The following is a 14,970-nucleotide window of genomic DNA, read 5'->3' as shown; positions in this document are numbered from 1 at the left end:
TCCGAAAATTGGCAAGTTTGACATTGAATGGTACTATTCTCTTTGTGCAATAAGGTCATGAAAATTTTTATAAAGACTTGGAAAAGTCATGAAATTTTTTCACCCAAATTGAGTATGAAATCTGATGTCAGCTATGCATAGATTTCTGCTAACTATCCTCCTTACTTTGCCCTTTTCAAACCTCAAAACGCTCCTAATTTTCCCCTGCAACTGAAAACATCCCAATTTTTCTTAATTTTTGGTCCCCGTTTTCTTATTTCTATTTTCCCCCTTCAATCTTCTCTACCGGATATCTGCCAAAAACTTACGTTTGGGAAACATGCTTGATTGGGCGGAACACTAGCTTTGCCGGAATCGATTCAATCAACAAGATTTCAATCTTTCTACCGGGGGTGCATCCAGACAGAATTCTCAAAGGGGGCCATTTGGAAAAATATGATGCTTTGGAAAAATTTTCGAGTTTTTCACAAATATCAATACAGTAGAAGACCGTTATAGTCCACACCTTGAGACCAGAGCTTTTGCGTTATATAGGTTTTTGCGTTATATAGATCATTTCACAAATTTTGAAACTAATATTCATAACATATCTATATATTAGCACTTCAGAATTAGTTTTATCTGCAATGAGTGTTAAAGCACCAATATTACAATGAGTAATTCATTCACAAATAAATATGTTTCACAATCAAAATCCTGCACTTCTGCTAGCTTCATGGTTGGCATAACAGCTGCATTTTTCAGAGCCATCTGGTATTTTCTGTTTACTATGAGTACCAATTTACAATTTAAAAGCTTTGAAATCAGATGGAAAGATGAAAAACTTTCAAAATTTAATTTGCCTAACCATTTTTATGTTTGCAAAGTAAAACAGAGGGATTTTTTAAACTTCAAAACCTAGTGTTTACTTCTGAAAAGTAGTGCGGTTTATAGAGAATTGCATTATATAGGTCGGCGTTATAACGGTCTTCTACTTTATAGTCCACCTTTAACTAGAGCATTTTTTAAGGAATGTTCACGGCCCAATAATTTTCCTGTTTTCTCAACAAACATGTGCAAGTAGCGTGGCCTCAAAGTGGTATTCCTGTAATCACTTCTGTGTTTCCGAGGCGACTGTAAAGGACTTCTGATTTAAGATTGAGCCGATATGAACCAACCATAAGTATAATATTAACTTCGAAGTAGAGGGGGTCAGGGGAGAAAATTTTCGAATTTGAAGTCTTTAAAAACATATTTTAGACTATCTTTGGTAATGCGAGGGGAGAAGAGGTCCAGTGTCCCTCCCCTGTATACTTTTCGAAATAGTAGCTCTAAGAATGCAGTTTTAGACTGTCTTTGATGATGTTAGAAAGAGGAGAGATCTAAGGGCCCATCTAAGGAAATTTTTCTGATTTGTAATCTTAGAAATGCATTTTAACTGTCTTTCGTAACATTAAGGGCTCGGGTAAGACTCCCCCCCGCCCATTTTTCAAGATTGAAACTTTGAAAATGCAAACATTATCTCCAATAGTGTCAGAAAGGAGGTTCGGGGTTTCTGTGGCGGGCTTTTTTGCCATCGTAGAGCCAAAAGCGCAGTTTAGTATAATCTTTTCGTAATTATACGTGGAGGAGAAGTTCGACGGCACACACCAAGAAATTTTTCTAATTTGCAGTCCAAAAGATGCATTCTAATTATCTTTGGTAATGGTATGGGAGAAGAGGTTTGGAGCACTCCCCCCAAAATTATTGGCTTTTTCAGACTATTTTTTGTGATGTTAAGGTTTGGAGAGATTAAAAGGCTCATTCGAGGAAATTTTACTAATTTATAGACTTATTCTACAAGATTCAGCAGTTAACTCCCAAAAATTTTCAAAACTGAACAAGATTGCAAATGTAGGCAATCCATGATTCATGAGTAACTTTTAGAGGACCAGCAATTTTTTGAAATCGAAGCTCCAGAAACGTAATTCTTGAAGACTTTTGATGGTGTTAGGGAGGGAGGAGTTCTCTCCTGGAAACATTTACAAACTCGAGCACTCAAAACAAAATTTAGGCCAATCTTGATTGATGTTGGGGAAAATGAGAGGTAGTGGACCCTCTCCTGGAAACTTTTACACGTTATTTTTTAAAACGTGGTTTGTATGTATTATAAGATAAATTTTTTGCATTTTTGCTCAAAAAAGGGGTAGTTTAACTTCTTGAAAGGGCCATGGCCAGCTCCCTGGATCCGCACATGCTTTCTACATCCTGCAGAAAGATTATATATATATATATATAGGGGGATATACATAAGGGATTTACAAAATTAAACAAATAAAAATACTAAAACTCATAATAAGACTTAAGTTGATGAAGCCAGAAAACTCCTCTGCCGTGGTGGAACCTTCATCCTTAGGTCAACAGACTCAAAATTTTAAATTGAAAACTAAAGCGAGGATGTCCAGTTCCGAAAAAGCTAGCATTCAGGAATACATAGGGCTAAACGCACCATATGCGATAAATGAACACATCTCGGAACCAGGACCTAAAACTATACCCTGGGATTTCATCTCGAGTATGCCAATGGCTATCGATAATAGTCCTCCACCGTACCACCAGCAGAAATTCAAAGGTCTTGCCGAATATTCCAGGTGAGAGCTCTGTACCGTGTCCCGCAAGTCTGTGCATTCAAGTCGATAATACGTAGATCCATTCAAATAAAAAGATTTATCCATAAAAACCAGTTCCATAAAACGAGCAAAGTCGACCGAAAGACTAATTCCTTAAAGCATCATTAACTGAAGTCCACATGTTGTGGTTTGCTAGAAAAAAGTCATTACATTAGAAACAGTTAAACTGTTTACAGTGAGGCAAAGTGTTGATCAAAGGCTATACCAGCGAAAACATTGTTGAGGAGACTGTTTGGGAAATTGTTTTCAAGTAATTTATATCCAAGTAGAAAAATTTCATGGTTGAAAGCTGCAATGGTGTTGCAGATTCTTTCGATTCTGATGGCTTGTGAAACCATGATGCCGAAAAAAATTATTTTACTGAGTCTTTTAATGTAAAGGCGTTGAGATACAGGGTGTCTATAAATAATGGACACGATTTTAAAAAATCGTATTTTCAAACGTTCTCGATGGAATAAAATAATTAATGCGAAAAATTAAGGAGAAAAGTACCAAGTTTTTTTACCTTATAAATGTTCGCTATGGGACCCTCTTGTCACACGGCATACGTCCGTTCAATAATCTAGTTCATTCCACACTTTTTCTAACATGTCTCTGTTAGTGGTTTGTTATGTTGCAGGAATGCGTTGTTTCAATTTTGGGAGCGTTTTCGGCATCCTTCCGTCGGTAACAAAAAAAACCCCAAAAAAACTTGGTACTTTTTTCCTTAATTTTACGTATCAAATTACGCATTTTGACTATTATTTTATTAGAAAAGTTTGGTGCTAAGCCAGTTACATACACACATTTACATGCACAAAATAAATAAATGAAAGAAAATAGACAAAATAAAATTAAATAATTTATAATAAATAACACCAGTGAACGCCACAATCCCCCCTCAATCCCCCCTCAATCCCTGACAACTCGGTTGCCGTGGGAACTGAATTCTTATGATTTTCTTTCTCTCCCACAGATGACACCACCTCATCTCCGGTTGTGGACTCAATCCCGGCAGGCCGCACATGGCAGCGGTCCTCATCATCCGCCACCCCCCAGACGGCACGCCGCGGACGGCGGCTCTCCTCCTCCTCTTCCTCCTCGTCGTCGTCCTCCTCCTCAGACCCACAGGGGGACATCGGCATGGATGCCGTCGACATGGACTTTGCCGCCCAGGACAATGCACAGCCCTCGAACGTCATCCCCCCGCCTGCCGCGAGGCGTCCTGCTGTGGTGGGTGATGGGGACGTGGCAGCGAAGCGGCGGCGCCGCACTGTATTGCCGCCGCCGCCCTGCTTGCCTCCCCGGCGAGCGGTGCGTCCGGTCGAGCGGTACGAGGCGCCCGCCAATTCGCTGCCTCGCCCTCGTCGCCTGCCGCCCCCAAGCAGGCGTCCGCGACAGCGGGCTGCAACCTACCGCCCCCGCCCCCGCTGAGCAGGTGAGTGCCTCACGGGGGATTCCTTCGATCGATCCGGTGACTCTTTTAGCATTTGGACCGGACAGGGGGGGGGGCATTTGGTCCGATCGGGGGGGGGGTACATTTGGTGGGGATAGATGGAGTGCCGTCTTCGGTCCGGATGGGGGGGGGGATTTGGTGTGGACGAGGGAAAGGGGCGCATTCGGTCCGGACGGGGGGATGGGCTTTCCGGATCGACCCGGACCAAAAAATGTTGGCACACGCGCTAACGGTAGCATACGGATACTTTAGCATGCTATTGCAACTAAGGATTCCAATTTCGTACTTTAAAAAAATACGCATTGAAAAAAAAAGATAAAATTGACAAATTTTTGGAAGTGAGGATTAAAGTTCAAGGCAGCACAAGTGTTCGAGCCTGTAAGATGTGTCCTGAAAAAAAGTAAAAATTTTGAGGCAAACTTATGCTAGCAGTAAAAGTGGCGAGCCAAAAGAAGTTTTGCGGTCGCCATTTTTGACCCTCCATCGTTCCCGAGAAAAAATTCCTCGTGTGAACAATGATGCACGAACTCGACAGGGGAGAAGACACTTGGCTGCTTCGGAAGCACAAAGCCTGAAGATGGGAAGGTCGATCGTGGAAAGTCCTTTTTTTTGATCCGAAAGTCTTATCAGCTACATGTGAAACGTAGCCGCCACGTTTGGTCGTTCACGAGATGGAAGTGGACATGATTTTTAAATGTTTCCGAAAACAAAGCAGAATTGGATGTTTTTTTCATCTGCAAACCAATGAAAATTGCACAAAATGTGCTGCAAATTGATTTTATTTTATTTATTGTTCTAAATTTTCTTGCAAAATGAAAAATTTTATTTTTAAAACTTTAATCTTACCCTTTATTGCCTTGGAAGCAAATGTGCTCAAAATTTTTCACCTGAATTGTAGTTTCATGAAGATGGATTTTTTACAAAAAATTGTTTTCATGCTGCAAATTCAAAACATTATTTCTTATATCTTGAGCTTAACCGCCATATTTGGTCATTCCCAAGATGGAAGTACACAAGACTTTTTAAGTGCCTAAGTTCCCGAAAAGGGCATTGGATGTTAGTTGCAATGCAAACTATTGAAAACAACACAAAATGTGCCTTTTGTTTTCGGATAATTCATAATTATTTACCCGAAAAATTCAAAATTTTATCATCACAATATTTTTTAATTTTATCGATTTGGACACTTATGTGCTAAAACAGACTATTTTGTCTCAATTGTAGTTTTTTCAGGATTATCAATTTTTTTATAATTACTTTGATGCTACAAATTCAAAAGTCTACTTATCTTAAATTTTTCACTTAGTCACCATATTTGGTCCTTTGCACAGTGGAAGTAAACGTAAACTTCAAATAACAGAATTGGATATTTATCTCAATGTAAACTGTTGAAAGTAACATAAAATGTGCAACAAATTATAAATATTTAAAAAAATTTCTACAGAAGAAAAATTTTAGTTTTAATGTAAGCATCTTTTAATATGTGAACAATAAGAAATAAAAGGAAGAATTGTAAACCAAAAGTGGATGCAAAAAGATGGCTGCACGACTCCAGTAAGACGCTAATATTACGCATGACACGTGACATTGAAGAACCGCTAAAATAAGTTGAAAGTTCTCAATTAAAACAACAACTACAAAAAAACTTAAAATTTTGAGAGAGAAAAGAAAGGAAAAAAAAAAATTCAAGTATTTGTTTCCCCCCCCCCCCCCAAATATTTTTAGATCGAATATTTGTTTTATTTTCTTTTTAATTTAAGGGGAAAAGTTTCAGTTCTTCTGCATTGGGGGCTACTTGAAACAATTTCAATTATTTTTCAAATTATGCTTTTTGAACTTAATTTTGAATGAAGCTAGAAACCTGGGATTTTCTAAAAAACAACCTGGAAAACCTGAAAAAAGTCAGGGAATTTTTTTTTAACCACAAGTGTATGAACCCTGTTATAGTACTTTACATTGTATTTAAAAGGTATTACAGCAATGTACTTACGTACGAGCCGCTGAGCCTTGGTAACTGGTTTTGAATAGCAGAACAAAAAATGACTCGCTTTCTTTTATTGGACCGATGTTTTTTCCCAGCCGGCTTTAAAAATATGAAAATAAAGTGAGTTTCCACCTTAGAGAATCAACCATGTCCCCACTTAATTCTCATTGGCCGTGACAGTCGCTGAAACTCATGGCGACAAAGAGGGCGCTACAAGGAAAACCTGTTCCCTTTTTGTTGCCATTGATTGGTGGATGCATTGGTTGTGCGCAGCGCCTCTGGACCTCCAATCAAAAATAAACTTTGAAAGGTTGACATTGATTGGTGGAAGCATGAACTGCATCCATTTGACACGGAAGAGTCGTGAATTGTTGAGGCCCTTTGAGCGTCAGGGCCATCTATTGGGACCATGTATTGACGTAACTTAAGTGAATCGCATTTAGAATTTTTATCAAGCAGATATCCTAAAAACTGCTTCTGCCTTCAAATTGATGTTTTTTCTTTTTTGTTTTAGTGGAGGAGAGAAGCTTAAGTTTTAGTTTTGTCAAACAAAATTCCTTGATTTTTTAAATGTATGAAAGTTTTGTTTAGACTTGTCGACCGATCATTTCGTTCCTAAGGGCTGTGCTCATTTCTTAATATTAGAAGGCGTCAAAAAAGGGAAAATAATGCGACTGGATGGATGAAATGATGGAAAGAGCCCTTTTGCTTTTTTTCGTAGGAACAGCGGTGTGGCAACGATATTCTAGTACCTGTGATATACCTCAACCTCCCCCCGCAGACTCCACGACGTCGACATGAATGCTCTCGAAAATGAACAGCCAGTCGAAAAACATTTCTTCCCTGACGTAGTGAAAATTATTTCGTCAATCATTCAAACACGTGGGTGTCCGATTCGGACATCCGTCCTCTTGCTTTCCGATCGCCCGAGCGAATAATCTATCGCACAGATCTGATCTCGAGCCAAAGGCGGGAACAGGGAGAAGGTGATGGAATTCAATTTTTTTCCGTAGGCAATTGCAGAGTTGAAAACGAATGCAACCAGAATGCTTAATGTAGCTAAAGTGGAGTTTGGCACTTGCTTGTCCAAAGTTTGGAGTTCTGTCCAAAGACTCCAAAAGATGTTGGCTCGTGAGGATTTCATTGACCATCTTGTACTTCCATGTGAGAGTACACCAGTGAGATCTACCACTCAATACCAAATAGATTTGTTGGGCACATTTAATGGATTAACAGCAATCCTGGGACTAGATAGTGGATGGTTTAATCAAGGACAAAGTTTGCCTTGTGAATGGACACAGACTTTCTTTTGGCGGACATAGAACTGAGAAAGAGCCCAAAACATCTCACAGAGGGTGTGGCATCGACTTTGTCACCTGAATGAAGTCAGATTAAAAATTTAGTGCATCAAATCTTACCGGTGACTGCCTCAATGACATGCCAAAGAGGCCCGAGCAGGGTTGGGTTTTGGACTGTCCAAAACTGGTTTAGGACAGGGCAGGTGGTTTTTATCTCAAACTGTCCGAAAGTGTCTTGAACTGTCCAAAAGTGTTCAAAAGCTAAAGGGGTATAATCTAATCAATTCGTGTTTACTACAGTATTGGTGATGCATTAATATAAATATTAATGGTTTTTAATTAAGGAGTATTCGATAATGTTTGTTCCGAAATGCTCGTTAAAAAAATATTTTACTTTAAGAGATTGCAAGTAACTCAGTTACATTAAAAACTTCCTTGTGTAACAGTAGGTAGAATTATAAAAAGAAATTCACCACACACCAAGACAACTCCTTTCATTTCCGTTTGTAACTCAAAGGAATGTTATTAAATGTGTAATATTTAGATGCAGCAAAAAAAGGCTGATTTTTAAAAAAATGGATTTTACGCATTAGTTTTACATTATATTTTAATAAAAAAATCATAGATTAACGAACAATAAATGGATTTAATATAGCACTTATATTTTAAAACTAGTGCAATTTATTTTTTAATTCATATTTTCAATATATGTTCTGGAAATGCAATAAATGACAATTTTTGTAGTAAAATCAAATATTGCACTTGTTTTGAACATTTTCTTTTGCAAGCATGCACAAATGTCGAAAAATTCGATTACTATTCTGGGAGGAAAAAAAACTCATGCGTACAAATTTAAATTTTTAATAAATAGTAACTTGTACGTAACTACATTAGAATCAGCTGTATAAATAAGTTACATATATATTTATACTTGAATGATCAATATAAAACATAACTTTGACACATTTTGTTATGTTTTGATGTTTCTCCTCGCAAAATAAGTTTCTCTAGTAATGTCGTTTTGGACACTTTCTGACAGTTTTGGGCAGGATGGTAAAAACCACGGGTAGTTGAGCCTTGATTAACCGAGCTTCTATTAACCGAGGTTTCTGTTAACCGAGCCGATGATGAAGTCTATTTTTTGTAGATAGGTAAGCCCTGACAAAGATAAGTTTCATTTCTCTGTTTTTCAGGTGTTTTAGGTGTTTTTTTAAAAACCTGAATGTACATTAATAAAATGATGAATTTTTAATTTTGAGATAAAATTATTTTTCGTAAATTTCAGTTTTATTTTTCTGTTTTAAACTTTATATTGTATAAATATTTAATGGACTCTGGACTCTATAAAGCTTACAAGTTACTTTCACTTTTAGTTTTTTAACTGTAAAACATTCCTTTTTATGCGTTCATTTACATCCCTTAAGAATATTCTTTGTGTTTTTTTTTTTTATACTTATTGAAATTTGCGATCCTGACAAGTTTTTGTACAAAGTTTCTATTATTCAAGTCTGAGGCAGTAGCAGTCCCCTCCGGATAATCGAGGTCCTACTGTACTTGGAAAACTCTGTAGAACAACTGTACGTACAGTTTGTATTTTGTAAAAATAATTTATTTAAAAAATATTTTCATATTTAGAGCAAATTGGTCTACATAAAGTGCTTCTTCATGAAATGTGACTTTTAACTCTACATCCTTTTACAAAAAAGGAAGTATTGTATTCGCGAAAAAATTTTTCACTCAAAAATCGACCTTCATTTCCATTTTGCTCACCCCCGAATGAGTGTTGAGTTTTTTATCCCATCCGACCACAGGACGTACCATAGGAACGTACAGACACCCCGAAATATCCATTTTGACAATTCTCGAGTTTATTACGAGTTTTTTTGTGACTTCGGTATGTGCGTTTGTATGTCGCATAACTCAAGAACGGTATGTCTTAGAAAGTTGAAATTTGGTACGTAGATCCTAGTGAGGTCTAGTAGTGCACCTCCCCTTTTGGTTGCCTTCTCTGGTATTTCTGAAGGTGTCTTTTTCACCTTTTTGGTTAGAAATCATTGTTAATATCGATGCAAGCTCAAGTGGTGTTATAATTTGGTGGACACTTGGCGATATATCGCCAGTCTTTTGGTCGCCAAGTTATTGTCACCAATTTGGCGATTTTTTAAAAAATCCGGTTTCAATTTGGCCACTGTTGGTGATACTTAGGGAGTCAACTATTGAATCACATTAAATTGCCACTAATAAAAAAATGACATTAAATTGGTGTAAAAGGAAGATATGTGATGCACGCATCTGCTCGTTTATTTTTGTTTTTCCTTTGAACACTAATGTAAAGCGTTTTTTTCTGCAACATTGGAATGATGGCCTTCAATTTTTTATTTAAAAAAATATTGAAAAATTGACAATTTAGGAATTTTTGTGTGATGATTGGCTCCACAGGCAGCAGAAGATATCAACTCAGTTCAACAAAATGCTGCACACATTCTAACGACAAAAACAAGCTACTTTTCCACATTATTTGAAATTTGATATCGGAATTTAAAAAGTTTTCCCAATGCATCTTAACGAGCATGTCAACAAACACAGTTGCACTTGCACATTCAGAGACTTTTTTGGACTTTTTGTGCATCATTATGCAAAATTAAAAATTTATCGTTTTGTCAGTATCTTTTTAAAAAAATGAGAAGTCATAATCCAAAGTTCCAACAGTGCGGAAAAGTTGCCTTCTGTTATGGATAGTAGGGGAATATTGTCTTTTTTGGACCCCCTAAGGACAGGTGGCTGATGTCGCTGTATGTAAAGTAAAATAAAAATAATTCTAAATTTTATGAACCAATTTTTGTTGATACATTTGCTCCAAATGTGAAAGTACTTTTTTAATAAAATATTCCTATCAAAGTTGAAAAAGTCCATTAGGAACATATATTCCTGAAACGGACCTTGCGCTTCCAAAATGGGACAAATTAGAATAAAACTGTACAGTTGCTTTATACAGAGTTCCTTTTTTCTGGTTTTGGGCCCCCTTGACTTGTTATTGATGGTAAAATTTCATGCTCTCAATTATAGCTTTAACTTTATTTGTGTGACAAAGACTTCAGTGCCACACACTCTGTGACATATTCGTCTCCTTCTCAGTTCTATGTCCGCCACTGGAATGTCTGGCTATTCACAAGGCAAACTTTCTGTTCTTGGTAAAACCATCCACTACCTAATCCCAGGATTGCTATTAATCCATTAAATGTGCCCAACAAATCTCCTATTTGGTATTGAATGGTAAATCTCACTGGTGTACTCTCACATGAAAGTAAAAGGTGGTCAATTAAATCCCCACATGGCAACATCTTTGGGAGTCTTTGGTAAAACTCCACTCTACATTAAGCATTCTGGTTGCATTCGTTTTCAACTGCAATTGCCTACGGAAAAAATTGAATTCCATCGCTTTCTCCCATTTCCACTTTCGGCTCGATCAGATCTGTGCGATAGATTATTCGCTCGGGCCAATCGGAAAGCAAAAGGACGGATGTCCGAATCGGACACCCACACGTCCGAATGGTTGACGAAATAATTTTCATTACGTAAGGGAAGAAGTGTTTTTCGACTGGCTGTTCATTTTCGAAAGCATTCATGTTGACGTCATTGAGTCTGCGGGGGAAGGTTTAAGTTTAGCACAGGTACTAGAATATTGTCACTGTTCCTACAATCAAAAGTGCTCTTTTCCATCATTTCATCCATCCAGTCACATTATTTTCCCTTTTTCTACACCTTCTAAAATTAAGAACCATAAAAATGAACGCAGCCTTAAGTAACAAATGATCGGTCGACAAGTGAAGTTTGGAAGAAAACTTTTGTTGAGTTAAAAAACTAAGAAACGTTGAGTTAAGAAACTAAGAAATGTTGTTTGACAAAGTTGAAACTAACCTCCCCCCCCCCAAAAAAAAGGAAAAAAAAAACAGTTTAACGTAAAAGGAAATCTACTTCGTAAAAATTTTAATACTGATTCATTTAAGTTACGTCAATATCATCTTCTAAAGAAAAAAAGTAAGAAACTATTTTCCAGCTAGTCCCGGTAGCAGAAACGGCCTGCAGATAATTTTACCAAAGAATAGATAGAAAGGAAGAAGAAAAAAAAATAAAAGAAAAAAAAATCAACTAGGGCAAAGATCGTTTGGAGATCGTTTTTTGACCGGAAAGGCGATGGATGTTTCAGCAAGAAACATAGCCGCCATATTTGGTCATTCACAAAATTGAAGTAGATAAGACGCTTAAGTGGCAAAGTTTTCCAAGAAGAGCAGAATTGGATGCTTATTTAACTGCAAAGTAATGAAAATAACTCAATGTGTATCAAATCGTTTTTTTTTTCAACTAATTTTCTTAAGAAATGGAAAAATTTAAAATTTCACTTTATCCTCATTGCTTTGGACTCAAAAGCGCTAAAAACTTTTCAACTAAAGTGTAGTCTCATGAGAATTTTAAATTTTTTTTTGCAACAAATTCAGAAATTTATATCTCAATTCTTGGCATAGCTGCCAAGCTTGGTCATTCCTGAGATGTTGGTACGCAAGCCTTTTAAGTGCCTACGTTTTCAAAAAGGAATTGGATGCTTATTGCAATGTAAACTGTTGAAAATAATGCAAAATGTGGCAATTTTTTTCGAATTATTCTTAATTATTGTCTTTAAAAATGCTAAGTTTAATCTTTAGAATATTATCTTATTTTGATTTACTTTAGAGGCTAATGTGCTAAACAACTGACTATTTTATCCAAATTGTTTTCTAAGGATCTTGAATTTATTACTACTCTCATAATATATATACTATCCTTCCAGACCCCGTTCTGTGTATCCATAGACCACACAGTGTAGGGGGGAGGGGGGCACATCCTTAAAGGACCTAACGGCCCAATTGGGGGGGGGGGAAATGAAAAAAAAAAAACCTAGCACTAAGACTTAACGTTGTAAATATACACTGCTGGCTTCTGGAGAGGGACCCCTACAGATTTTGTTGCAGGGGGGCCCAAAAGTCATAGATCTGGGCCTGACCGTTACACTGGACACACAAAATGAAGTATTTATCCTATATAGGAAAATTACTTCTTTAGTTAAAGCTCACCATGGTTCTCCGTCATTTTTTTTCTGTACTGAAAAGGCAAGAAAATGCTTCATGAATTCCCAAGTCATCGTCAAATTACGGGAAAAAACTTGCTCGTGCCTAGAAATGTGCCGAGTTTAATCAACTATTACTGAAAACCAGAGAGATTTTTTTTCAACGAACACTGATTTATGACTTACAAAAATTGAATTTATCTATTTTTTTATCATTCTGCTCAAAATTTGGGGTAGCATAGTCTGAATGCTCCCCCAGAATTCTCTCCATGCTGCTCCCCAAAAATTCTTGCCTTCCCCTTGTTAAAATGCAACACAGAGTTACATTAGTTTTTATGTCTGAAATCCAATTCGGGCAGTGGTCCAATATGGGTCATTTTCCCCTACGTCGCAAAATTTTATTCATCTTCGTCAACATCTTCAGTTGCCTCTGCTGCCTTCCATCGCACAAAATTTGTTAATTTTATCGTTTTTTCAATGTATATTCTTTAAAGTAAGAAATTGGAATCCTTAGTTGCAATAGCCCGGTAAAGTATCCAAATGTTATTGTTAGTATTTGTGCCAACAATTTTTGATCCGAGTTGATACCTTCAGTTGCCTCCAGTGCCATTAATTTTGCAATATTTCATAGTCTTTTTAATATTATAACTCTTTTAAATTAGAATCCTTAGTTCAATTCTATACGAGGCCACTTTTCCGCACCGTTAGAAATTTTATGCATAAAAAAAGTTCGCTGCACCCTTGTGCTCGTGTTTCCAAATCAAATGGGAAAAGAATTCCGAATCGATCGAAGGATTGCTTCTTCTTATTGTATATTAATGTACATAATTTTATTGTATTTCATTGTGTTTTATTGTATTCATCAGTGTATTGTGTCATGTGGGACAAATTCAATGAAAAGTTGAATTAGAAAATTGCAGAGAGCCTGCAAATTTATCTGCTGTACAAATAAGTTGGTGTTACAAAAGGTTTTCTTCACCACAAATCCTCAGCCTGGACCAGCATGAAATAAAAGGGATTGTGAGTAAAAATCACATGGTGATTAGGCGTGTGATTAGTGGAATGGGGCACCCATACATTGAGCAAATAGAGTTGCCTCTGTTGAAACTAGTGCAGTATTTATTCTGAACTAAAGTGCGCACAACACCGTCGACCGTCCCTGAAGATCGTCTTCAGGATCTCTCCGCAGTGAAATTTCGTAAACCATCTTCCGCAGTTCATTAAGCTGGTGCTTGATCGCGGTTTGTATGTACGAAAATTATTTTGCTTGAAATGAAAGCTGCGTATTAATAACAACGCTAACGCCATGTTTTGCTCCTCCTCGTGAACTTTTGTACTTACCCAATATGTCTCACGAATCTTTAAACAACGAGAGACTTTGTCAAGGGAAGTTCTAACAGAGATACCGGTTAGTGAAACTGGCCTCTTTTGATCCACTCTCATATATCGTACATGGAAAGATCAAAGGTGGAAGGATCGTTCCATAAGTGGAAACAGGGAACCACTTAAGGTTCCCTACACTTGTTTTAAGATTAGAATTAGGTTTTGAAAAACCCTGCAGGGAAAAATGCATTGCTCATTAATATTTTATATCTTAACTGAAAAATTGCCAAACTGAAGACATTTTTTTCTCAAAGCAGGGACTTGATTCTTTTTCAAAAATAACTGTAAAATGAAATTTTCCCATTTTGCACGATTAACTAAGTTTGATTTCAATCATAATTTCAATGAAACAAAAGAAAAAAGAGCAACTTATATTCCTTTATAATCAGTGGTGTTGTCTCTCAACAACCTGATATATCTAACCTGATATCTATTGAACAACCTGATATAGAAATAATTATATCCATGGGTGCAAGACCTTCCGTCTCAGGACGGATTTCTGTCTTGACAAAATTTCCGAGACGGAGGTCGGGACGGAAAGAAATTCAATGACTTTCTTTTAGTTTTTAATGAAAAAAGAAAAATTGAGTGTTTGAAAAATATGCTTTAATATTACTGGACCGTTCCATAACCACGAATTTACATTGACATTCATTCGGTTTTCCGCCATGTGCTTGTTTTGTTTGCAACGTGCTTTTGGAGGAGTGGCTTTTTGACTCGCGCCGTTTGACTTTTTTTTAGGTATAGCTTTGTTATACCCAACTCACTGCATTGCAGACCGAGGAATTGCTCGCTATTCTCCCTGATTTTTCGAGGCAATCGGCTCTAATTGAAAATTTAGCCTTTTCTCATGCTATTTTAAATCATTCTTTCGTTTATTTCATTTGCTTTTTTTTTTTTTTGCAAACTTTACACGCATAAATGAAAATTATGTACGCTCTTAAAATGTCTTAAGAGTTGAATCTGCATCACCGAATGAGAGTGATTGACAAAAATAAATGAAAATATTTTCGCCAAAGCAAAGGGCGTCCACATACCAGGTAAAACAGAAACTATCAAGGATTTTGAAGATTTTAATGAAAATGAGAATTTTGGGAAATAATCGGGGGGGGGGGGGATTT

At 36.9% G+C, this 14,970-nt stretch overlaps 1 pseudogene; it reads left to right on the top strand.

The window, feature by feature from the left end:
- The window catches only part of LOC129233389 (neurogenic locus Notch protein-like), a 62,471-nt pseudogene that overhangs the window by 25,854 nt on the left and 21,647 nt on the right, over positions 1-14,970 (top strand).

This window comes from Uloborus diversus, unplaced genomic scaffold (genome assembly GCF_026930045.1).
Source record: "Uloborus diversus isolate 005 unplaced genomic scaffold, Udiv.v.3.1 scaffold_370, whole genome shotgun sequence".
Taxonomy (NCBI): Eukaryota; Metazoa; Arthropoda; class Arachnida; order Araneae; family Uloboridae; genus Uloborus; species Uloborus diversus.
The sequence above is the reverse complement of the archived record's forward strand: the minus strand, read 5'-3'. Positions and strand labels throughout refer to the sequence as shown.